Genomic DNA, 24,727 nt, shown 5'->3' on the forward strand with positions numbered 1-24,727 from the left:
ACTAAGATTTGTGACAACTTACAGGATTTGAGAGTATATCTTAAAATGGTCAAAATAACAATGCTAAATTAAATTCAGTAAGTGATGTTAGCTAAGAATTAATCGGAAGGAAATCCAATTAAACTAAAATGTCTATTTAAACTGTTTTACAGAATTCTCTTAACAACTCATTTAACTGTAGCTCTTATGAGAAGAGTCCTTCATTTCCTTATTTTAAAGATAACTGAGATATTATATATATGTAATATATGTATATATATATATATTACATATATATATTTGTTTTCTTTGTTAGTAATTCTACCAAAACTAGCTATTAGTTTACCCTGTTACCAGATATCAGTGGTCAGTTGGTTATAGTTCTTTGTTACCAAATATGGGCAAAATGCCTAAGAGAAAATATACAGTCTCTTAAATCTTAAATTACAATAATTCTAAATATACAGAGTGATAAACACATGGCAGGTGCTGTCCCTCTTTAAACAAGAAAATTCTTCATAAAAAAATATTTTATTTAAAGTCTCCTTGCCTGAAATGGCTCTATATTTAAATGGATTACTTTGGGGGAGCCTGAGTGGCTCAGTTGTTAAGCGTCTGCCTTTGGCTCAAGTCATGATCTCAGGGTCCTGGGATTGAGCCCCGCATCAGGCTCCCCACTCCGCAGGAGGCCTGCTTCTCCCTCTCCCACTCCCCCTGCTTGTATTCCCTCTCTCGCTGTGTCTCTCTCTCTGTCAAATAAATAAAATCTTAAAATAAATAAATAAATAAACAAACAAACAAACAAAAATAAATGGATTACTTTGCTTCGGTTGAATTTTTGTACCATTTAATTGAGCACAACTCTCAATCTGGGTCTAAGAGTCTCTGAATTTCTCAAAATTGTATTAGAAATGTAATGATGATGGGCCTCCTGCCTGGCTCAGTTGGTAGAGTGTGCAACTCTTAATCTCAGGGTTGTAAATTCAAGCCCCATATTGGGTGTAGAGATTACTTAAAAAAATAAAAATCTTAAATAAAAAGAGAGAAATGTAATGATGAGCAATTTTCCAGAGAGAGCTTCTGTGGTTTTTATTAGTTTCTAAAGGAGGCCTATAAGGTAAAAGTATTTAAGAATAGGACATAGAGTTAAGTACTTAACTATGTTATCCTAATTTCTGAATTCCATTACAAATAACATTAGTGACAAAACATATCTCTTAGGATCGTAACATTCCTTAAATTTTTACTTACAAAGATATTTTTGCAGTGGTACATATCTACCAACAAAAGAGAAGTAACCTTTCTTTCTGATTTTCTTTTGATATAATATCTCTAATTCATTAACAATTAATTCCTGCATAAGGCAGTTAGCAAATGCCATATTTCAAAATTCTTTACCTAACAATGGTATTCAGCAATAGGTGTTCTCATTATACAGGGGTATTTACCCAGCTCAGTTTGTATTTAGATGTGTTTCCTCCTACCACTTTGTTACTGGCTCTGCTTTCAAAGTAAAGGAAAAATTTTCAAATTTCAATAAGCTGCTCTCCAGGAAAACTAAGGTGCAGAGACTGTTTGGAATATACTATTCTACCAGGAAAAAAAAGGTATATTAGTTTGGAATGTGGAAACAAATGCTCTGATTTTATTTCCATTACTTTGTAGTTGGGTAGCCTTGGACAAGTCATTCACATCATAAAAACTTACTTTCTTCATCTGTAAAACATGGGTGGTTTTCCATTCCCTTTTGTTGAGTTGTGAATATAACAAAAGCACAGGTACACTTATTGTATGTGGAATATATTATGTTGTAACTCAAATTATATAGTGTATATATATATATATATAAAAATATTCTAGATGAAAAAGTACTAGAGTAACTTCAATAATATCACTTTATTGACTTAGATAAATTGCTTACATAAATAAATGTTTTTAGAAGAGAAATAATAAAGCTCAAAACTAAAGCTTTATCAAAGGTCCTTCATGTTTTTCCCTAGCTTTATTGAGATGTAATTGACATAGCATTGTGTAAGCTTAATGTGTACAATGTGATGATTTGATTCATGTATATATTGTGAAATGTTTACCACAATAATGTTAGTCAACACATCTTTCACTTCACATAATTACCATTTTGTTGTTGTTATGGTGAGAACATTTAAGATTACTCTCTTAGCAACTTTCAAATATGCAATACAGTATTGTTAAGTATAGTCTCCATGCTGTATGTTAGATTCCTAGAACTTATTCTTCTTATATCTGAAAGTTTGTATCCTTTGACCTACATGGTTTGAATTTTCTTACCAAATTTTTTGGAGGGGTGGATTGAAAGCTAAAGGATAACTTGTTATCAATATTTGGAATTTACTTAATTTTAACAATGGAATGAGTCATCAACCATTTCCAGTAATTCCCAGTTGAGCTGTTGGTTTCTAAAAATGAAAATGGAATTTTAATGGTGTTTGAAGATACTAACACCTTGACATAGAAAGACAAGCTATGGGTTCTGTTCATACTTGAGTGGTAATAGGGGTTTCCTAAAACCCAGACCAACTTGGGCTCAAACATCTGCACTTATGAGACTAATTTCTGAGAATCAGGGCTCTGAATTCTGGTTGCCCAAGGAAGCCTAGGGAGCTTTTAAAAGTCTTGATCATCAGGACAAAACTGAGAAAATTTAAATCTACATCTCTGGGGGTAGGACCTAGACATCAGTATGTTTTAAGGTGAATCCAAGGTGATTCCAATGTGCAGCAAAGTTTGAGAACCGTTGTGTGTATTAAACCTAGAGACATGAACTGATCCTCACCTAACCAACTGGAAATAATGCTGAAAAGTCCTTTCTATCCATTTGTAGATTTCTCCTTTCATACCCAGCAACCAAACCAACTAGCATAAAACAATTCATTTAAACAATTAACGAAGGAACTATAAACTTGATAAAAATATGTTTGACTTTCCTTATTCCTAATTTACGTTTGGACTTTCGCTTCTGATATCATATTGTTTTCTCAGGTGGATCTGTTTATTTTAAAATAGTGTTGGCAGAACAACTTTTGAACAAAAAGCCTTTCGTGTATGTGTGAATGACTATGCATTTGATATTAAGTACAGCATTTTCTCTTTCTTCAGCTTTTTAAAAAAAGAATCTGATCTATAGGATGGTATAAGTAGTCTTAATCAATAATATCTCTTTCTAGTTAAGTCTAATAAACAACAAAAATCACATACCCAAAGACAGACAATAATAGTAGTACCAGACCTTAAAAAATCCTCCATCTTACCATCACATGATACATTATATTCAGGCATTGAGGAATGACTGACTTTGATAAGTATCTCTCTTTCCTTCAAGCTGGTCTGAATCTCAAAAGCCATTTTAGACAAGCAGGCAACCCAGGAACTCCCTCACACAGGAAGCAAATATAAATGTTGGCAACAGAGTTGAGCATATGTCATCTGATCGCTGGGTCAGACACAGAGATTCACAAGCTGAACACCTTATATTTAGTTCACTTATTCCACATTGAGAGCAAATTTATGTTCCTATCCATTAGAAGGGAGAGATGATAAACCACCACCATTTTTTTCTTTTTAAATCGAGAGTGATATAATGGCTACAACAGAATCAATTGCTTTGAAAGTAATGGGGTGAGGCTGTCCACACCATTACTTTCAGCTTCGGCTTCTTGCCAATTCCATCCAACAGACATTGTAACTGAGTTCAGTGATTTGCACATTCTGTATTTGAAAGTTTACAGAGTTTTTGGATTCTTCCCCTTTCAGTGCCAACACACACACACACACACACACACACACACCAGGGAAATAAGGAGGGCTGGATTTCAGCAGTTTCCAGAGGGAAATTCAGACCCCACTCTACCATTTTGGAGCTTATGAGTTTTAGTTCTACTATTACACAGACTTTGTGCCTTTGCACAAAATTCTCATTTAACAAACAACTGCCTCTTCGGTTGAGAGTTGTGTCTCAGAAAATCCTTTCTTATGGTGCTGGTGGGTCATTCATCATGGCTGAGATTTAATTGCCACTCCACAAAAAATGCCATCAGTGGGGAAAAACAAAACAAAACAAAACACCCTACTAGTTTGATTTAATCAGGAATGGGTCTGAAGAATGCAAATAAGGAGGATAGTGTCTAATTATTTTTCCATTTTTATCTCCATCAAAGCACATTAGTTCTGAAATGTATTTTAAAAGATGAACATTGATTTTCAAATTGGGACTTGAGATATGCATTGCATGTATGTTTCCTTTTCTCAGCAACATACCTTGCATCAGGCTTTGTATTGTGGGGAGACAGGTGTTCATGCTTTTATGTAATTGAAATGTATATCTAGGTCTAACTTTATCTATATTTAAAAACCAAATATAGGGGTACCTGGATAGCTCAGTGTGTTAAGCATCTGCCTTTGGCTCAGGTCATGATCCCAGGGTCCTGGGATCAAGTCCCACATCAGGCTCCCTGCTCAGTGGGGAGTCTGCTTCTCCCTCTCTCTACCTGCCACTCCCCCTGCTTGTGCTCTCTCTCTGTTGAATACATAAATAAAACCTTAAAAAAAAACAAATATAATGTAACAAAATAAAATACTTACAGCCATTTATCCATTTAGAGAAAAAATCTTTAGTGTGGCAAACTTTATAGAGATGTAGACATTACAAGAAATGGCAAAGATTCCTGGTCCAGGAAGGAAATGGGAAGGAGCAAAATTTGGCAGGAGAAAGAGGAAAAAAATGTAGATTGTCCTAGAGCTTATTCCTAAGTGACTTCACAAAACTGTTTGGGTCCATTCAATGAAAATCCAAAGGTAATTACTATATTTCTGTTTTGACTTATTTTTAATTCCTCAATGCTTCAAAGTTTTGCTATATTTGCACATTCTTAAAATCTCCTAAAAGATAAGCTCTGGGTCAGTCAACATTTCTCTCCTCTTTCTTCAGGTTCAAAGACTATCTTAGCAAAAATAAACAACAAAACAGTAAAGAGGTAAGAGAAGCAAAGGAAAAGTGGCCCTCAGAGCATATCAGATTAAAACAGACCATCCTCACTGTAAGTCCAAGGGAAAGAGGTAGAGGACCTTGAAACTGGTCTTTCCAAAGAGACTTAAGAGGTTAGGAGAAACCCTAAACACTGCCCAATCATTCAACAAGACAGTCAGCAGAGCCGGCATTTTTCTCCTTCCTTGAAAAAAGACCTTACCAAACTTCTTCATCTGTAGTCTTCAAACTTTTCAACATCTGGAATTAACATTTTTGAAAGAATTGATTTATCAAATTATATTCCACGATAAGTAATAATACATTGTGATAGTTCCTTTTATGTGCCAACTTGGCTAGCCCGCAGTAACAAGATATTTGCTCAAGCGCTAGTCTGGAAGACCATATCTAATGTCATCATTTTGTTATTTTGTTCATCAAATGGCATAATGAATTATTATTCATCAAAGATATATGTGTTAGGAGGTAGAGAGAATTCATCTTCAACAACTCCTATAATAGTTTGAAAAGAAAAAAGCAAAACTTAAATAAGCTATGTAGGGTACAAAAGGAAAACTCAAGGACATAATAAAGATTCAAAAAGTAACCGCTAAATGGCCCTACATGACACATATTTTGCTCCACAGGGGGGAGAGCAAAAAGGAGAGGAACAAAGAGGGGGAGAAGATGCAGGGGGAAGAGAGCTGCCCAAGAGATGGTGGAACGTTAGCCAACAGGCTCTCATCATTTATCAACTGTTTGGTATGGGAGGAATTAATGGACCCAGCATCAAATCGTGTTCAACATGGTGGGGAGGTGACTGAGGTGTGGGATTGCCCCCAGTGTGCAAGGGCACGGGGAAGATGGGAATGATTTCAGCAGCTCTCAGTAAGTCAGAGGGCTGACTGTTGCCTTCTGACCATAATTATTACATTTACAGTTTAGAATAGATTTAAGTCCAGCTAATACAAAGAAAGGATGATTAGCTAGATGAGCATTTTTTTATGATATGAGGACAATTTCCATTAGGCTTTTGAATCATGGCATCCCTAGAAATTTAGAGAGTAAATTAGGAACATTTGTCCAGTCCAGAATCTCTCATCTTATAGACGAGGAAGCGGAGGCTTGTAGAGAAGGTTAATGTCTTTGACTGGACTGAGTCACAGAGTCATTAAATAACACTGACATTGATTTTCCGATTTTAGTCTGTGTTTCCGGGTTTTAGATTTTTTTGTAAATTTATTGACTTTAGAGAGAGAGTGAGAGGGAGAGAGACAGAGAGCTCATGAGCAGGGGGAGGGGCAGAGGGAGAGAGAGAGAATCCTCAAACAGATTCCCTGCTGAGTATGGAGCGCGACACGGGGCTCTATCCCAGGACCCTAAGATTGTGACCTGAGCTGAAACCAAGAGTTGGACACTCAACAGACTGAGCCACCCAGGCACCCTTAGATTTTTTTTTAACTCTGTAGAGTTTTAATACTCCTTCCTAAGGGAAGTCTTTGTTCCTAAGTGGGTGCAGGTACACAAGTTTCACATTTGACTTGTTCCCAGCTTTCCCCATTTACTTTATCATAATTTCTTAGGACATTTTTAAAATGGAAGACGTATTTTGCTTTAACAGAATCTCCCTGACAGGATACAAGTCAAATTATGATTGTGGCTACTAGAGACACTTATATGCCTGCCACCTGTCACATCGGCCCTCTCTTTCTCTGACTCTCCTCTCTGTTCCACATGGAAATTGCTAACCATCAAACAAAATCTTGGTAAGGAAGTATGAGGATGTGCTACAAATTGAACATGGCGGCTGAAACAACAAGCCGGTAGCCCCACAGTATGCAATTTGTCCCTGAGACCAAAAGTAAAAAAGTTAATTATCTCAAAATTCTTTTTCTTCTTTTCTCTTGAAAAACAGCACAAAGGCGATGTACACCTTTGGGAATTAGAGGCCAGTCTGTGATCAAGACAATGGTTTAATCACACAGGGAAGGATGGCCAGAACATTTATTTGTGTTCAATGAGCTGAGATAATTTCACCCCTCTTTCTAGATCTCCCAGAAAAAGATTTTTTAGGGCCATTCAAAAATGGAATGCCTTTAACACTCACCCTTTATTTTAAGGACCGAGAGGAATGTTTGAGTCATCCTAATTTCACAGAAATTTTCCTGAAAGGGGAGGAATGTGTCTCTTTGCTTTGCATGTCCTTGGCCTTAAATGTACTGAGTAGATGGGGGAATTTAACGGCTTTTGTTCTAAAGTTAGCTCTCATTCTCTATTTCAGACTCCATGGGGGAAGGACTGAACTTTGTAATTAATGCTCAGGAAATTAGCAATCAGCAATGGCAGAGAGAAAAAAACGGGTAAGTGGACAGATCTCAACCGCCCCTGACAGGCAAAGGCCAGTGACGGGCTCACAACAGCAGAGATTCCAACAGCAGCAGTACCCTCTTTTCAGCTTGTTTTGAATCTTTTAAATGTCCTCTGTTCAGTGTCCCAGAAATGTAAATGCAGGTCTTATTTTTGCCACTGTGCCTCTGGCTATTTATCTTGGAGGTGTTTTTTTGTTGTTGTTTTGTTTTGTTTTTGTTTTTGTTTTTAAGGGAGCAGTTGGTTTTGCTGCATTGAGAAGTACTCCGATGAGCCAAAATTAGGTTCTTCATCAGAATTCAAAAATATTTTTTCCTGTCCTCTTGCATAGATATAATAGTACCTAAGAAATAGCTTTTGATCCAGCAGGACTTGAGAAGACAGGCTATACCTACAAAAAGGAGCCATTGAAAAATGAAAATTGAAATTTTCTTGAGAGAGCAGGCTGTTTTTTGGAGGAGTCATGAACAGGAGTCAGCAGGGATCCTGCTCCTTGGGGACCAGTAATGTTGACCTTTTTAAAAGGAGAACTTATTGGGAAGAACAATAAACTCTTGATTGACTCCATTATACACAAAAGTGAGAGAATGTTCATAGAATTACAGAATCTCAAGGAATTGTTTCTCTGTGTGTGTACTCAGAAAGACGGGGAAAAAATGTTCATCCACCTTAAAATTCAGGGCAAAAAATTCACTGTGTGTCATCGACTCAGTTTCAGGTACTTCCTGGAGATCCCAAAAGCTAACTTCTCTTACTCAATAAGTAAAAGCTAACTTATTACTCAATAAATACCCAGCAAACATTTTTGCCCATCAAGCGTAGCCAGGGTGCAAGGATGCAAGAGCACCTCGCTCCAGGGGTCCCCAGCAGACCAGCTTCGGCCAGAGATGAGTAGTGGTTAAACAAGAAAGGAATTTATTTCAGTGAGGCCAACACCAGGAAGACAATGGACCAGCATCTCAAAGACTGTCTCCAAAGTGCTGAAAATAATTCTAGGTTTATTATAAGGAAAATGTGGGACGGAGGTGGGTACCTGGAGTTGGGCAGTGAAAGTCAAGTTTATTGTTGTTTTGGAGTCAGTGGGGGGCAGGGCCTGATTGTTGGCTCAGGTCAATCCTTACTGCTTGAGAGGCTAGTTCTGTTCCCATCAGGGCATGCTCTACTCTCAAGGTCTTTTGCCTGAGTTAAGAGACGGGCTAGAAAGAACTTAATCAATTAAAAATTTGATGTCAAACAAAGGTAGTTGAAGTCCTGTTTCATAAGTAGAATGCGAGGCTCTGGAGCCATCTTTGGGCCAAAAACAATTTATGATCTCTGTGGGATTTTCTCCTCTTTTGCCATTGTGTAACCTTTGTACTGTAGTGGTCATGGCATTTGCCTTATTTCCCAGGCCAAGTGATCTGGGTCCTGAATGAAATTTTATCTTCCTCTGGGTTCTTTGATCATTCAAACTGTTGCCAGTTCAAGACCTTCCCTTGGTTTCCTATTTTATCTTATCATGTACCAGCTCTACCACACTCATTTATACTATCTCCTTGCCCCTGTAGTCACTTGAGTTTGCAGTGATGCTCTTTCTTGGGCTTACTCTTTATTATCTAAATGATAGAAATCATTAAGAAACTTGTTCTTAATAACTCAACAGTAACACACTCCCAAAGAGAGACTGAAAATAGCATATTTAACTCTGTTCTTGGGAAAGACATTAATTTCTTTAGTTTTGTTTTGTTTTTTTTTCTCCGAAGCAAGAGAGCTGGAGAAAGTTGTTTCTCAAATTTTAGGATGCAAAAAAACCCACTTACATAATTTGTTACAAATGTTCATTCCTAGGCCCTGATCTCCCAAGTTTTAAATGATATATTTCTCAACAGGTACTTTAGAATCATCATTTGAGCATGTATGTCAGGTAATTGTTGTTGAGATGGTATATGTACTATATCTTGAGACATACTATTCTAGATTATTTATATGGCAAATAGTATTTTTTAAAGAAGCCTTCCACATTATATTGTATCTCACCTCCCCCCTCTCTTCCCTTCCTTCCTTGCTTCCTTCCTTTCTTCCTTCCTTCCCCTCTATCTCCCTCTCTCCCTTTCTTCCTTTCTTTCTTATATTTGCAAAGCAGTTTAATGGCCAAATGAATATGAAGCAAAATGAACTTATGAGAATGCAGGCTAAGGAAATGTAGCAAAAAAAACATTGAAAACAAATCACTCACACTCAATTTTAAAGGAGAAAAAAAAGTTTTGTTTTTTTCAGAGGCATTTTAAAATATTAAAATACTGTAAAACAAATGAAATGCAAGAGCTTTCTAAAGACTGCATTGAAAAAATTTCAAAACAGTTTGCTTATAGATTAGTCAGCGGTTCTTTTCATAATGTGGTGTTAATGCACCTGCCATTGACAGGCAGGGTTTATGTAACTTCCCTTGGAATCTGAGTGAGCTGTCACTATGCTATGTAACTTTTGGTGCTGGACAAGAAAAGATGATATAACTTCCACCTGGTACTTTTGGGAGGCTTGCTTTTGGAACCCAGCTGCTACACATTTGAGGAAACCACAACTAGCATATGCAGAAAGGCCACTTACAGAGGCCATGTGTAGGTATTTCAGCTGGCAAGCCCAGCTAAACTCTCAGCTGACAGCTAGAACCCATTTGCAAGCCACGTGAATGAGCTCTCTTAAGCAGTGGATCTTAAGTCCCAGTCAAACCATCCCATCTGACGCTACACAGAGCAGAGAAGCCTTCCTTGCTGAACCCTGCTGAACCTTGCTGAACCTTGCTGAACCCTGCTGAACCCTGTTGAACCCTGCCCAAACTGTGGACTTGTGAGTTGTTATTTTAGTTCACTAAGTTTTGGGGTGGCTTGTTACACAGTAACAAATAATTCAAACAATTGCTAAAATGTATAGTCTGGATTAGCCAAGTATAATATAAGACCATGGACTTTGAAATCAGACAGACCTGGGTTTACATAGGATCTCCAAAATTAGTTACTGGGCTACTGTGGGCAAGTTCTTAAACACTCTGAATCTCAGAGACTTTATTTACAAAATGACAGTAAATAATACCACATATTTACAGCTGTTGAGAATTACATGAGGGGATGAATAAAAATGTCTACCTTATTTTTTAATCCTAAAAATTTTGTTGATGCATATAAGCAGCATATATACAACTTGCATTTTTTGAAATATGACTTATTTTTGTGATTCTTCCTCCTTTAAATACTAGGTAAATAAATTTTTAAATATTCTTAAACATTGTCCCAGTTAGATTTTATTTCTTAATAGCTAATAAGAAAGAGAACTAGATTAAATTTTGCTCATGGAAAGAGTTTTTGAATCTTTTGGCATTCAGCACATTTTTTTAAAAGTTTTTTTTTTTTTTTTTTTTTTTTTTTGACAGAGGAGACACAGCGAGAGAAGGAACACAGCAGGGGGAGAGGGAGAAGGAGAGGGAGAAGCAGGCCTCCCGCCGAGCAGGGAGCCCGATGTGGGGCTTGATCCCAGGATCCTGGGATCATGACCTGAGCCGAAGGCAGACGCTTAACGACTGAGCCACCCAGGTACCCCAGCACATTTTTTTTAATATAGTGATTTGTGGTTAGCAAATCTAATATAGGCATAAGAATTGGAAAAAAAATAAATATCTATTTGCTGATGATACGATATGGCATACCCAAGACAATATATGATAGTTAACAAAAATGATAAAAGAATTTAGGAAGAGAGAAAATACAAAATTAAAATAACCAAATCCAAGTCCTTATATTTAAACAGTAACCAGTTAAAATATATTTATATGTACTTTTTCTAGGATTTGAACTTTTTGTCTCTGTCTTATGCATTTAGAAATTTTATGGTCCATCATATATGGTGAAAGACACACAGAAGGAGGTGAAACTACTCTGAGGTGCATATACGTTTCTATTAATATATTTTTTTAGTTTTTGAGCCAAGAATTTAACTTTACAGAGTTTGACTGCTTTATTAAGGCATAATTGACATTAGATGAATTGCCCATATGTAAAATGTATAATCAGATAAGTTTTGAATGCCACTCCAGGTTGTTTGTAATTTCTAGAATTATATGTAAATAGAATAATACAACACACGTTATTTTTGTGGCTTATTTCACTCAGTATAATTATGTAGGGATTTATCCATGTTGTTTGTGTCAGTCGTTTATTCCTTTTTATTGCTGAGTAGTATTCCACTGCATTAATGTACGACAGTTTTTTAATCCATTCAGCTATTAATTGACATTGATCTATAACTGCTAATTACATCTACGTCTAGTTTTGGCTATAACAAATAATGTTGCTATGAAAATTCATGTATGGGGCTTCTATGGATATGTGTATTCATTTATCTAGGAGTGGAGTTGAGAGATAACATGGAGGATATATGTTTATGTTTTTAAGAAATGGACGAACTATTTAACAAAAGGAATGTTCCACCAGTAGTTATGAGTATCAATTACTCCACATTGTCACCTATGGCTGGTCAGTCTTGCAAATTTCCCAAATATTGTCCTGTTATTTATTATTTAATCTCATTTTGATCACAGAAGTACCTTGTATTACATTCATCTTTTTAATCTATTGAGACTTGTTTTATGACCCAGGATATAGTCTATCTATATAGATGTTCCAAGTACACTTGGAAAAAGAACTGTATTCCATTCTTGAGTGTTCTCAAGATGTCAATTAGGTTAAGTAAGTTGATAAGATTTTTCAAGTCTGCTAACTCTTAATGATTTTCTGCCTATTCTTCTATCATTTATTGAGAGAGCAGAATTGCAAGTTCTAAGTGTAATCGTGGATTTGTCTATTGAAGTTTTACCAGTTTGTATGTATTTTGAAGCTCCATTATGTTCATAAATGTTTGATTGTTATGTTACACTGATAATTTTTTCTTTATAATTATGAAATTATCTTCTCTACCCCACTAATATTCTTTACTCTGACAACAACTTTGTCAATAGTAATATAGCTACTCCAGTTTTCTTTTGATTACTATGACCATTGTATATCTTTTCCCATCCTTTTATGTTTTGACCTATTTGTGCCTTTATATTTAAAGTTCCTTTCTTGTATATAGCATAAAATTGAATCTTGCAATTTTATCCAATATGATATCTGTCATTTAATTGGAATGTTTATATCATTTATATTTGATTTTGATTATTGATTACGGTGAAATATATTTTGTTTACACTTATACCATTTATACTTCATTGGGGCTTTTTTTGAGGTATAATTGACATATAACATATTAGTTACAGGTGTACAACATAATGATTTGATATTTGTATAGACTGCAAAAGGATTACCACAGTAAGTATAGTTAACATCCATCATCATACGTAGTTACACTTTTTCTTTTTTTTCTTGTGATGGGAATTTGAAAGATTTACTCTTAGTGATTCTCAAATGTGCAATAGTTATTTTTTTAATTTAATTTTATTATGTTATGTTAGTCACCATACAATACAGAATTAGTTTTTGATGTAGTGATACACGATTCATTGTTTTCGTATAACACCCAGTGATCCATGCAGTATGTGTCCTCCTTAATACCCACCACTGGGCCAACACATCCACCCCGTGCCCCTCCCATCCAAAATACTCAGTCTGTTTCTTGGAGTCCATAGTCTCTCATGGTTCGTCTCCCCCTCCAAAACCCCCCTTCATTTTTCCCTTCTTTCTTCTAATGTCCTCCACGCTATTCCTTATGTTCCACAAATAAGTGAAACCGTATGATAATCGATTTTCTCTGCTTGACTATTTTTTGCTTAGCATAATCTCCTCCAGTCCCATCCCTGTTGATACAAAAGTTGGGTATTCATCCTTTCTGATGGCTGAGTAATATTCCATTGTATATATGGACCACATCTTTATCCATTCATCTGTTGAGGGGAATCTTGGCTCTTTCTACAGATTGGCTGTTGCAGACATTGCTGTGATGAACATTGGGGTGCATATGGTTCTTCTTTTCATTACATCTGTGTCTTTGGGGTAAATACCCTGTAGTGCAATTGCTGGGTCATAGGGTAGCTCTATTTTTAATTTTTTGAGGCATCTCCACACTGTTTCCCAAAATGGTTGTACCAAATTGTATTCCCACCAACAGTGTAAGAGGGTTCCCCTTTCTTCACAACCTCTGCAACATTTTTTGTTTCTTGCCTTGTCAATTTTTGCCATTCTAACTGGTGTAAGGTGGTATCTCAATGTGGTTTTGATTTGAATTTCCCTGATGGCTAATGATGATGAAGTTTTTCATGTGTCTGTTAGCCATTTGTATGTCTTTGGAGAAGTGTCTGTTCATGTCTTCTGCCCATTTTTTGACTTGATTATTTGTTTCTTGAGTGTTGAGTTTGAGAAGTTCTTTATAGATCTTGGATATCAGCCCTTTGTAGTAACATTTGCAAATATCTTCTCCCATTCTGTGGGTTGCCTCTTTGTTTTGCTGACTGTTTCCTTTGCTTTGCAGAAGCTTTTTATCTTGATGAAGTCCCAAAACTTCATTTTTGCTTCTGTTTCACTAGCCTTTGGGGATGTATCTTGAAAGAAGTTGCTGTGGCCAATGCTGAAGAGGTTACTGCCTATGTTCTCCACTAGGATTTTGATGGATTCCTGTCTCACATTGAGGTGTTTCATCCATTTTGAGTTTATCTTTGTCTATGGTGTTAGAGAATGGTCAAGTTTCATTCTTCTGCATGTGGCTATCCAATTTTCCCATCACCATTTATTGAAGAGACTGTCTTTTTTCCATTGCATAATTTTTCCTGCTTTGTTGAAAATTATTTAACCATAGAGTTGAGGGTCCATATCTGGGCTCTCTATTCTGTTCCATTGGTTTATGTGTCTGTTTTTGTGCCAGTACCATGCTGTCTTGGTGATCACAGCTTTGTGATATAGGTTGAAATCAGGCAACGTAATGCCCCCAGCTTTGTTTTTCTTTTTCAACATTTCCTTGGCGATTCGGGGTCTTTTCTGATTCCATACAAATTTTAGGATTGTTTGTTCCAGCACTTTGAAAAATGCCATTGGTATTTTGATTGGGATGGCATTGAAGGTATAGATTGCTCTGGGCAGCATAGACATTTTAACAATGTTTATTCTTCCGATCCATGAGCATGGAATGTTTTTCCATCCTTTTGTGTCGTCTTCAATTTCTTTCATGAGTGCTCTGTAGTTCCTAGAGTATAGATCCTTTACCTCTTTAGTTTTTGGTATCTTATGGTTTTTGGTGCTATTTTAAATGGAACCAATTCTCTAATTTCTCTTTCTACAGTTACATTGTTAGTGTATAAGAAAGCATCTGATTTTTGTGCATTGATTTTTGTATCCTGCCACGTTACTGAATTGCTGTATGAGTTCTAGTAATTTGGGGGTGGAGTCTTTTGGGTTTTCCACATAAAGTATCATGTCATCTGCGAAGAGAGAGGGTTTGACTTCTTTGCCAATTTGAATACTTTTATTTCTTTTTGTTCTCTGATAGCTGTTGCTAGGACTTCTAGTATTATGTTGAACAATAGTGGCGAGAGTGGGCATCCTTGTCGTGGTCCTGATCTTAAGGGAAAGGCTCTCAGCTTTTCCCCATTGAGGATGATATTTGCTGAGGGTTTTTCATAGATGGATTTTATGAACTTGAGGAATGTTCCCTTTATCCCTATACTCTGAAGAGTTTTAATTAGGAAAGGGTGCTGTATTTTGTCAAATGCTTTTTCTGCATTAATTGAGAGGACCATATGGTTCTTCTCTCTCTTATTAATGCGTTCTATGACATTGGTTGATTTGAGAATGTTGAACCACACTTGCATCCTGGGAATAAATCACACTTGGTCGTGGTGGATGATCCTTTAAAGTATTGTTGGATCCTATTAGCTAGGATTTTGTTGAGAATTTTGGCATCCATATTCATCAGGGATATCGGTCTGAAATGCTCCTTTTTGATGGGGTCTTTGCCTGGTTTGGGGATTAAGGTAATGCTGGCCTTACAGAATGAGTTTGGAAGTTTTCCTCCTGTTTCTATTTTTTGAAACAGGTTCAGTAGAATAGGTATTATTTCTTCTTTGAATGTTTGGTAGAATTCCCCAGGGAATCCGTCAGGCCCTGGACTCTTGTTTTTTGGGAGGTTTTTGATTACTGCTTCAGTCTCGTTACTGGTTATTGGCCTATTCAGGTTGTCAATTTCTTCCTGTTTCAGTCTTGGCAGTTTATAGGTTTCCAGGAAGGCATCCATTTCTTCCAGGTTGCTTAATTTATTGGTATATAGTGTTGATAATAATTTCTAATAAATGTTTCTATTAGCTTGGTGTTATTCATGATCTCTCCCCTTCCATTCATAATTTTATTAATTTTGGTCCTTTCTCTTTTCTTTTGAATAAGTCTGGCCAGTGGTTTATTGATCTTATTAATCCTTTCAAAGAACCAGCTTCTAGTTTCATTGATCTGATCTATGTTTCTGGTTTCTACTTCATTGATCTCTGCTCTAATCTTAATTATTTCTCTTCTAAAGCGTGGCTTAGGCATCTTTTGTTGCTTTTTCTCTAGTTCTTTAAAGTGTAAAGTTAGTTGGTGAATTCAGCATTTTTCTATTTTTTTTGAGCAAGGCTTGAATGGCTATGTATTTCCCACTTAGGACTGCCTTTGCAGTATCCCATAGGTTTTGGACCGATGTGTTTTTGTTCTCACTGGTTTCCATGAATTGTTTAAGTTCTTCTTTGATTTCCTGGTTGACCCGAACATTCTTGAGCAGAGTGGTCTCTAGCTTCCAAGTGTTTGAATTTCTTCCAAATTTTTTCTTGTGATTGAGTTCCAGTTTTAAAGCATTATGGTCTGAGAATATGCAGGGAATAATCTCAGTCTTTTGGTATTGGTGAGACCTGATTTGTGACCCAGTATGTGGTCTATTCTGGAGAAAGTTCCATGTGCACTCGAGAAGAATGAGTATTCTGTTTTAGGGTGGAATGTTCTGTATATATCTATGCAGTCCATCTGGTCCAGTGTGTCATTCAAAGCTCTTGTTCCTTTGTTGACTTTCTGCTTAGATGATCTGTCTATTCTGAGAGTGGAGTATTGAGGTCTCCTACAATTAGCATATTATTATCAGTATGGCTCTTTATTTTTCTTAACAGTTGGCTTATGTAGTTGGCTGCTCTCATGTTGGGGGCGAGGGTATTTACAATTGTTAGATCTTCTTGTTGGATAGACCCTTAAGAGTGATATAGTGTCCTTCTGTGTCTCTAACTACAGTCTTTAGCTTAAAATCTAATTTGTCTGATATGAGAATTGCTACCCCAGCGTTTTTGAGGTCCATTGCCATGGAAGATGGATCTCCATCCCTTCACTTTCAATCTGGATGTATCTTTAGGTTCAAAATGAGTCTCTTGTAGACAGCATATGGATGGGTCCTGTCTTTTTATCCAATGTGCACCCTTGTGCTGTTTTATGGGAGCATTTAGGCCATTCATATTGAAAGTGATTATTGAAAGACATGAATTTGTCATCATGTTGCCTGTGAAGTCCTTGTTTCTATAGATTGTCTCTGTAAATTTCTGTTCTATATCACTCTTGGGGTCTTTCTCCTTTTATGGAACCCCCCTTAATAATTCTTGCAGGGCTGCCTTAGTGGTCACATAATATTTTAGTTTCTGCCAGTCTGGGAAGCTCTGCATCTCTCCATCCGTTCTGAATAACAGTCTTGCCGGATAAAGTATTCTTGGCTGCATGTTCTTCTTGTTTAGTACCCTGAATATGTCTTGCAAGTCCTTTCTGGCTTGCCGGGTATCTGTGGATAGGTTTGACATTATTCTGATATTCTTCCTTCTGTACATAAGGAATCTCTTCTCCCTAACTGCCCTTAAGATGGTTTCCTTTGTTCTAAGATTTCTGAGTTTTAGTATTACATGCTAGGGCGTTGGTCTGTTTTCCTTGATCTTGGGAGGGGTCCTCTCTGCCTCTAGGACACGAATGTTGTTTCAGTCCCCAGATTAGGGAAGTTCTCAGCTACGATTTGCTCAAACATATCTTCTAGTCCTCTCTCCCTCTCCACCCCCTCAGGGATCCCAATAATTCTGACATTGAAATGTTTCATGGTGTCACTTATTTCTTTGATTCTGTTTTCATGGATTTTGAGTTGTTTTTCCCTGGGCTCCTCTTTTTCCTTCTTTTCTATCAATTGGTGCTAGATCACTCTCACTGATAGAATTTTTACATTCTGCCAGTTCAGTTTTCATTTCTTCCCTTAGAGACTCTGTTGCCATTAATTGATTTCTCCATTCTAGCTAGGGTCTTCACAGTTGCTACCCTGAATTCCATTTCTGACATCTTGGTTATATCTGTATCCATTTGTAAATCTGTGGCAAAAGTCATAGTCTCTGAGTCTTTCTGATTTTAGGGGTGGTGAAGGGAATGTACAGAGTCCAGATTACTGACCACAACCCAAGCAAGATGCAACTGTTTTATAGGGACCTTAGGGTTGCTGGGCTCTTGTTTTCTCAGCCTGTCTTCTGGGGTGGGGGGGGAGCTGCTGCGCTGTTACTCAGGCAGCCCTGTTTGGGCAGAGTTGCCCTGCCTCCTAAGGGGGGCAGGGATGATGAGCTCAGTGAAAACCAGTTTGGGGGCTTTTGTTCTCTGGCGGGTTTCCCTGGTGGCTTTCCCCATCTGTTATGAGTGAGAAGAAGAGATTGTTTCCAACCCTCTGCCTCGGAGCAGAGAGATCGCAGTCTGTTCTTCAGTGAGCTCTCCAGGCCACACTATCTCTGTTTCTGTCTGTGCTGCTATAAACTGAAGCATCCTGGGTTGTGCGCCCCTCAGCAGCACTCCCAGTCCTTGCCTCCAGGTCAGGGCACGTCTCTGCCTTTTGTGCTTCTAAAACCGCCAGCCGCCCCCAGTTTGCATGCGCAGCCCCACTGCTCCAGGTTTCAGCCTGGGGGGCTGCCCTAAAGTCCTTTCCCTGTTGTTACCAGTCTGCGAGTCTATGTCCTATCCCCAGCATGGGAGGCTTTTGCTTTCCTGTGTTATTTCACCTCCTGGGCACCAAGGTTTATGGCAGCTCCTTCCCCCTTCTGTTTATCCTCCCATATCTGCCCACAGAATCACGGCTCCCCACTTCATACCTCAAAACCAACTGCCTGTAATATTCTGTTTGTAGAGATCCACATCGATCTTCTTACATCTCAGGCTGATTTCGTGGGTGTTCAGAGTGGTCTGGTAGATATCCAGCTCAATTCCAGGGACCAGTTGGAATAGGGTCTCCTACTCTTCCACCATTTTTCCTCTCTGCAATAGGTATTATTAACTGTAGTCACCATGCTCTAAATTATATCCCCATGCCTTATTTATTTTATAGCTGGAACTTTGTACCTTCTAACCCTCTTTACCAATTTCACCTCCCTCCCCCACTGCAACTCTGGCAACACCGATCTGTTCTCTGTATCTATGAGCTTATTTATGTTGTTGTTCTCTATATAAGTGAGATCATACAGTTGTCTTTTTCTGCTTGACTTATTTCCCTTATCACAATGCCCTCAAGTTATATCCGTGTTGTTGCAAATGGCAAGATTTCATTCTTTTTTATGGCTAAATAGTATTGAGTGTATGTATGCTACTTCTTTATCCATTCATCCGTCGTTGGACACTTAGGTTGTTTTCATGTCTTGGCAATTGTAAATAGTGCTGCAATGAATGGATGGTGATGCATATATCTTTTTGAATCAGTGTTTCCATTTTCTTCAGGTAAAGCCCAGAAGCGGAATTACTAGGTTATGTGGTAGTTCTATTTTTAATATATTGAGGAATCTTTATACTATTTTCCATAGTAGCTGTTCCAATTTACATTCCAACCAACAGTGAGCAAGGGTTCCCTTTTCTCTATGTCTTTTCCAATACTTGTTATTACTTGTCTTTTTTATAAAAGTCATTCTGACATCCATGAGGTGATTTCATTGTAGTTTTGATGTGCATTTCCCTGATGATTACTGATGTTAAGCATCTTTCCATGTGCCTGTTATCTATATGGATATCTTCTTTGGGAAAATGTGTATTCAGTTATTCCCATCTTTAAAATTGGGTTGTTTGATTTTTTACTATTGAGTTGTAGTTCTTAATATTTTTTGGTATTAACTCCTTTTCAGATGTGATTTACAAATATGTTCTCCTATTTAGTAGATTGCCTTTTCATTTTGTTGATGATTTCCTTTGCTGTGCAGAAGCTTTTTAATTTGATGTAGTCTCACTTGTTTATTTTTGCTTTTGTTGAATTTGCTTTTGCTGTCAAATCCAAAAAAAAAAAATCACTAAGACTAATATAAAGGAGCTTACTGCCTATGTTTTCTTCTAAGTGTCTAAGTGTTTTATGGTTTCAGGTCCTGCATTCAAGTCTTTAATATATTTTGTGGTAAGTTTTTGTCTATGCTATGAGATAATAGTCTAGTTTCCTTATTTGCATGTGGCTGTCTAGTTTTCCCAACACAATTTATTAAAGAGACTGTCCTTTCCCCATTATATATTCTTGCCTCCTTTGTCATAAATTGACCATATATGTGTGGGTTCATTTATGGCCTCTACTCTTTTCCATTGATCTGTGTATCTGTTTTTCTGTCAATACCATAATCTTTTGATGACTATGATTTTGTAATATAATTTCAAATCAGGAAACATGATACCTCCAGCTGTGTTCTTTAAGCCTGCTTTGGCTGTTTGAGATCTTCTGTGGTTCTGTAAAAATTTTAGGATTGTGTGTCCTATTTTTCTGGAAAAATCCCATTGGAATTTTGATAAGGGTTGCATTGAATCTGTAGATTACTTTGAATGGTATGGACATTTTAACAATATTAATTTTTCCAATCCATGAGCATGGACTACTTTGTCTTGTCGTTTTTAGTTGTTTTAGAGGTCTTTCACCTCATTAGTTAATTTCTAGATACTCTGTTTAATGCAACTGTAAATGGGATTTCTCTTTCTACCACTTTGTTATTAGTGTATGGAAACACAACAGATTTTTGTATGTTGATTTTTTTGTATCTTGCATCTTTATTGAATTTATTTATAACTTGTAATGGTTTTTTGGCGGTCGTTAGGGTTTTCTGTATATAAAATCATGTCATCCACAGATAGTGACAGTTCAACTTTTTCCTTTCCAATTTATGTTCCTTTTATCTCCTTTTCTTTCTTGATGCTCTTGTTAGAACTTCCAATACTATGTTGAATAAATGTGGTGAGAGTAGGCATTTTTGTCTTGTTCCTGATGTTAAAGGAAAAGATGTTAGCTTTTCACTATTGAGAATGATGTCAGCTATGGGCTTCTCATATATGGTCTTTATTATGTTCAGGCATTTCCCTCTATATCCACTCTGTTGAGAGTTTTTATCATAAGAGGATGTTGAATTTTGTCAAATGCTTTTTCTGCTTCTATTAAGATGATCATCTGATTTTTTTTATCCTTCATTTTGTTAATGTGGTATATCAAATGATTGATTTGCCGATGTTGAACCACACTTGCATCCCTGGAATAAATACCCTTAATCATACTGTATTATCCTTTTAATGTATTGTTGAATTCAGTTTGCTAATATTTTGTTGAAGAATTTTACAACTGTGCTTATCAGGAATATTGGCCTATAATTTTCTTGTGACATCCTTGTCTGGTTTGATCAGGGTACAGCTGGCCTTGTAAAAATGAGTTTGAAAGCATTCCCTCCCCTTCAATTTTTTTTTTTTTTTTTTTTTAGAAGAGTTTGAGATGGATTGGTATTCTTTTTTGAATGTCGGGTAGAATTCACCAGTGATAGTGTCTGGTCTTAGACTTTTGTTTGTTTGAGTTAGTAATCAAAAATCTTCCATCTCTTTACTACTATCTGGTCTATTCAGATTTTTCCGTTTCTTCTGATTCTGTCTTGGGAGATCGCATGTTTCTAAGAATTTATCCATTTCTTCTAGGTTGTCCAATTTGTTGGCATATAATTCATATATGGTGATTATGATCCTTTGTATTTCTGTGGTATCAGTTGGAACATCTTTCATTTCTGATTTTATTTGACTCCTGTCTTTTAATCTTGGTGAGTCTAGCTAAAAGTTTGTCAATTTTATTTATCTTTGTAAAAACCAGCTCTTAATTCCATTCATGTTTTCTATTGTCTTCGTCTCTGATCTTTGTTTTCTTCCCTTCTACTAATTTTGAACTACTTTTTTTTTTCTTTTCTAGTTCTTTGAAGTTTAAAGTTAGGTTGTTTATTTGATAATTTTTTGTTGTTTTTTGAGGTAAGCCTTTATCACTATGAACTTCCCTGTTAGAACTGCTTTTGCTGCATCACATAAATTTTGGTATCTTATATTTGCATTTGTCTTAAGTTATTTTTTTATTTCTCCTTTGATATCTTTATTGACTCTTTGGGTGTTCAGTAACATTTTGTTTAACCTCCCATATTTGTGCATTTTCTAGTTTTCTTCCTGTTGATTTCTGGTTTTATACTACTGTTGGAAAAGCTGCTTGATATGATTTCAGTCTTTTTAAATTTATTGAGGCTTGTTTTGTGGTCTAACATATTGTGTATCCTGGAGAAATTCCATGTGCACATGAGAAGAATGTGTATTCTCCTTTTAAATGAATGTTCTGTATTTATTCAGTTCATCTAGTCTGATGTGTCCTTTAAAGCCAATGTTTCCTCATTGATTTTCTGTCTGGATAATCTATTTGATGTAAATGAGGTATTAAATCCCTTACTATTACTGTATTGCTGACTATTTCTCCCTGTAGGTTTGTTAATATTTGCTTTATATATTAGGTGCTTCTATATTGGGAACATAAATATTTATGAATGTTATATCCTCTTGTTGGATTGGTTGGATTGATCCCTTTATTATGTAAAGCCCTTTTTTATCTTTTATTACAATACCTTTGTTTTAACATCTATTTTGTCTGATAAAAATATAGCTACACCAGTTTTGTTGTTGTTGTTTTGTTTTACTTTTGGTTTCTGTTTTCATGGAATTTTTTTTTCTTATTCATGTGTGTCCTTACATCTGCAGTGAGTCTCCTGTAGGCAGCATATAGATGGGTCTTGTTTTTGATCCATTCAGCCACTGTATGTCTTTTGATTGAAAAATTTAGTCCATTTATATTTGAAGTAATTATTAATAGGTATGTACTTATTACCATTTTATTAATTGTTTTTTGGTCATTTTGTAGTTCCTCTCTATTCCTTTCTTCTCTTGCTCTCTTCCTTTGTGGTTTGATGACTTTTCTTAGTGATAAGCTTAGATTCTTTTGCATTATCTTTTGTGTATCTCCTATAGGTTTTTACTTTCTAGTTACCTTAAGGCTTATATATAAGTATTTATAACAATCTATTTTAAGTTGGTAACAACTTAAGTTTGAATGCATTCTAAAACTCTGCCTGTTTACTGTCTGCCCCTTCCACGTTTCATCTTTCTGATATTACATTTTACATCTTGTTATCCTGTGTGTCCCTTATCAGAGTATTGTAGTTCTAGTTATTTTTACTATTTTTCCCTAATCTTCATACTAGCGGGCACCTGGGTGGCTCAGTTGGTTAAACGACTGCCTTCATCTCAGGTCATGATCCTGGAGTCCCTGGATCGAGTCCCGCATCGGGCTCCCTGCTCAGCAGGGAGTCTGCTTCTCCCTCTAACCCTCTTCCCTTTCAAGCTCTCATTCTCTCTCTCTCAAATAAATAAATAAAATCTTAAAACCCTTCATACTAGCTTTATATTTGATTAATCCACCACCTCTACTAGATATTTACTTCTCTAGTGAGATTTATACTTTCTTGTTTTCTTGTTATTAGTTAGCATCTTTTCTTTTCAGCTTACATAAGTCACTAACATTTCCTGTAATGCTGGTGTAGTAGCAATGATCTCCTTTAGCTTTTGCTTCTTGGAAACTCTTTACCTCTCCTTATTATTGTGAATAATAAGTTTGCTGGGTAAAGCATTCTTTGTTGGAAATTCTTTTCTTCCAGAACTTTGAATATCTCATGCCCCTCTCTTCTGGCCTGTACAGTTTCTGCTGAAAAATCTGCTGATAGCCCTATTGAGGTTCCTCTAAATGTAACAAGTTATTTTTCTCTTGCGGTATTTAAGATTTATTCTTTTTTTCCTTTAACTTTTAAAGTTTTAATTATAATGTGTCTCGGTATAATCTCTTTGAATTTACCTCTGGACTTCTTGAATGTGGATGTCTATTTTCTTCCCAAGGTGAGGGAATTTTATAGACATTATTTCTTCAAAAAGGTTTTCTGCTCTTTTCTCTCTCTTCTTCTGGAACCCCTCTAAGGTAAATGTTAGTCAGCTTAATGTTGTCCCATACATATATTAAGGTATCTTTATGTTTTAATTTTTTTTTAATTTTTGCTACTCTGATTGCATGAGTTTTATTGTCCTATCTTCAAGATTATGAGGACTTTCTTGTGCTTCATCTAGTCTGCTGTTTAAATCCCTATAGTTTATTTTTCAGTTCAATTACTGGATTCATCAGCTCTGTGACTGTGTTTGTACTTTATTATATTTTCTGTTTGTTGAAGTTCTTACTGTGTTCATCCATTCTTCTCCCAAGTTTGGTGAGCATCTTTATGACCACTACCTTGAACTTATCAGGTAAATTACTTACCTTCATTTCATTAGGTCCCCCTCCCAAACCCCACACTGAAGTTTTATCTTGTTCTTTCATTTGGAACATATTTCTGTTTCTTCATGCTGTTTGACTCTCTGTGTTTGTTTCTATGTATTAGATGAAATAGCTACCTCTTCCAGTTTTGAAGGAGTGGCCTCATGTAGGAGATGAAACTTATTCAACCTTGCCCTACCTCTTGGTTGTCCCTTGAACCTTTGTGATTCTCCAAGCAGCCTATTTTATTTTTAATAGCTCCCAGTTGTTGAGAGTTGTCAAGACCTCTCAATGTCCCAAAGAGGGGGATCTCAGTCAGCATGTAGTTTCACATTGATTGGAAACCAGACCTTCAGGCAGCAGCTTGTATGTATGTATATATGCAATCTCTATGCCCAACACGGGGCCTGAACTCATGACCCCAAGATCAAGAGTCACATGCTCTTCCTACTGAGCCAGCCAGGTGCCCCATACAGCAGCTTTTAAAGTGTGCAAATATATTCATTTCTGTGGGACTGCAATTGGAAACCCAGCTAGCCTCCATACTAGATAATCTGGAGGTGTCTCTTGAGTGCCAGTCACAAAAATTGGGTCTCCAAAGAGTGTATAAGCTTCTCTCTGGGAGTGACAGTGAGCTGTAGTAAGGTAGAGGGAGAATGCAAAGATGGTGTCCCATACTGCATTCCCTGAAAGCACCTCCATAGGTTCTAGGTGTGTGGCAAATCTAAATCCTATTCCTCAGGCAAA

This window comes from Zalophus californianus, chromosome 1, assembly GCF_009762305.2.
Source record: "Zalophus californianus isolate mZalCal1 chromosome 1, mZalCal1.pri.v2, whole genome shotgun sequence".
Taxonomy (NCBI): Eukaryota; Metazoa; Chordata; class Mammalia; order Carnivora; family Otariidae; genus Zalophus; species Zalophus californianus.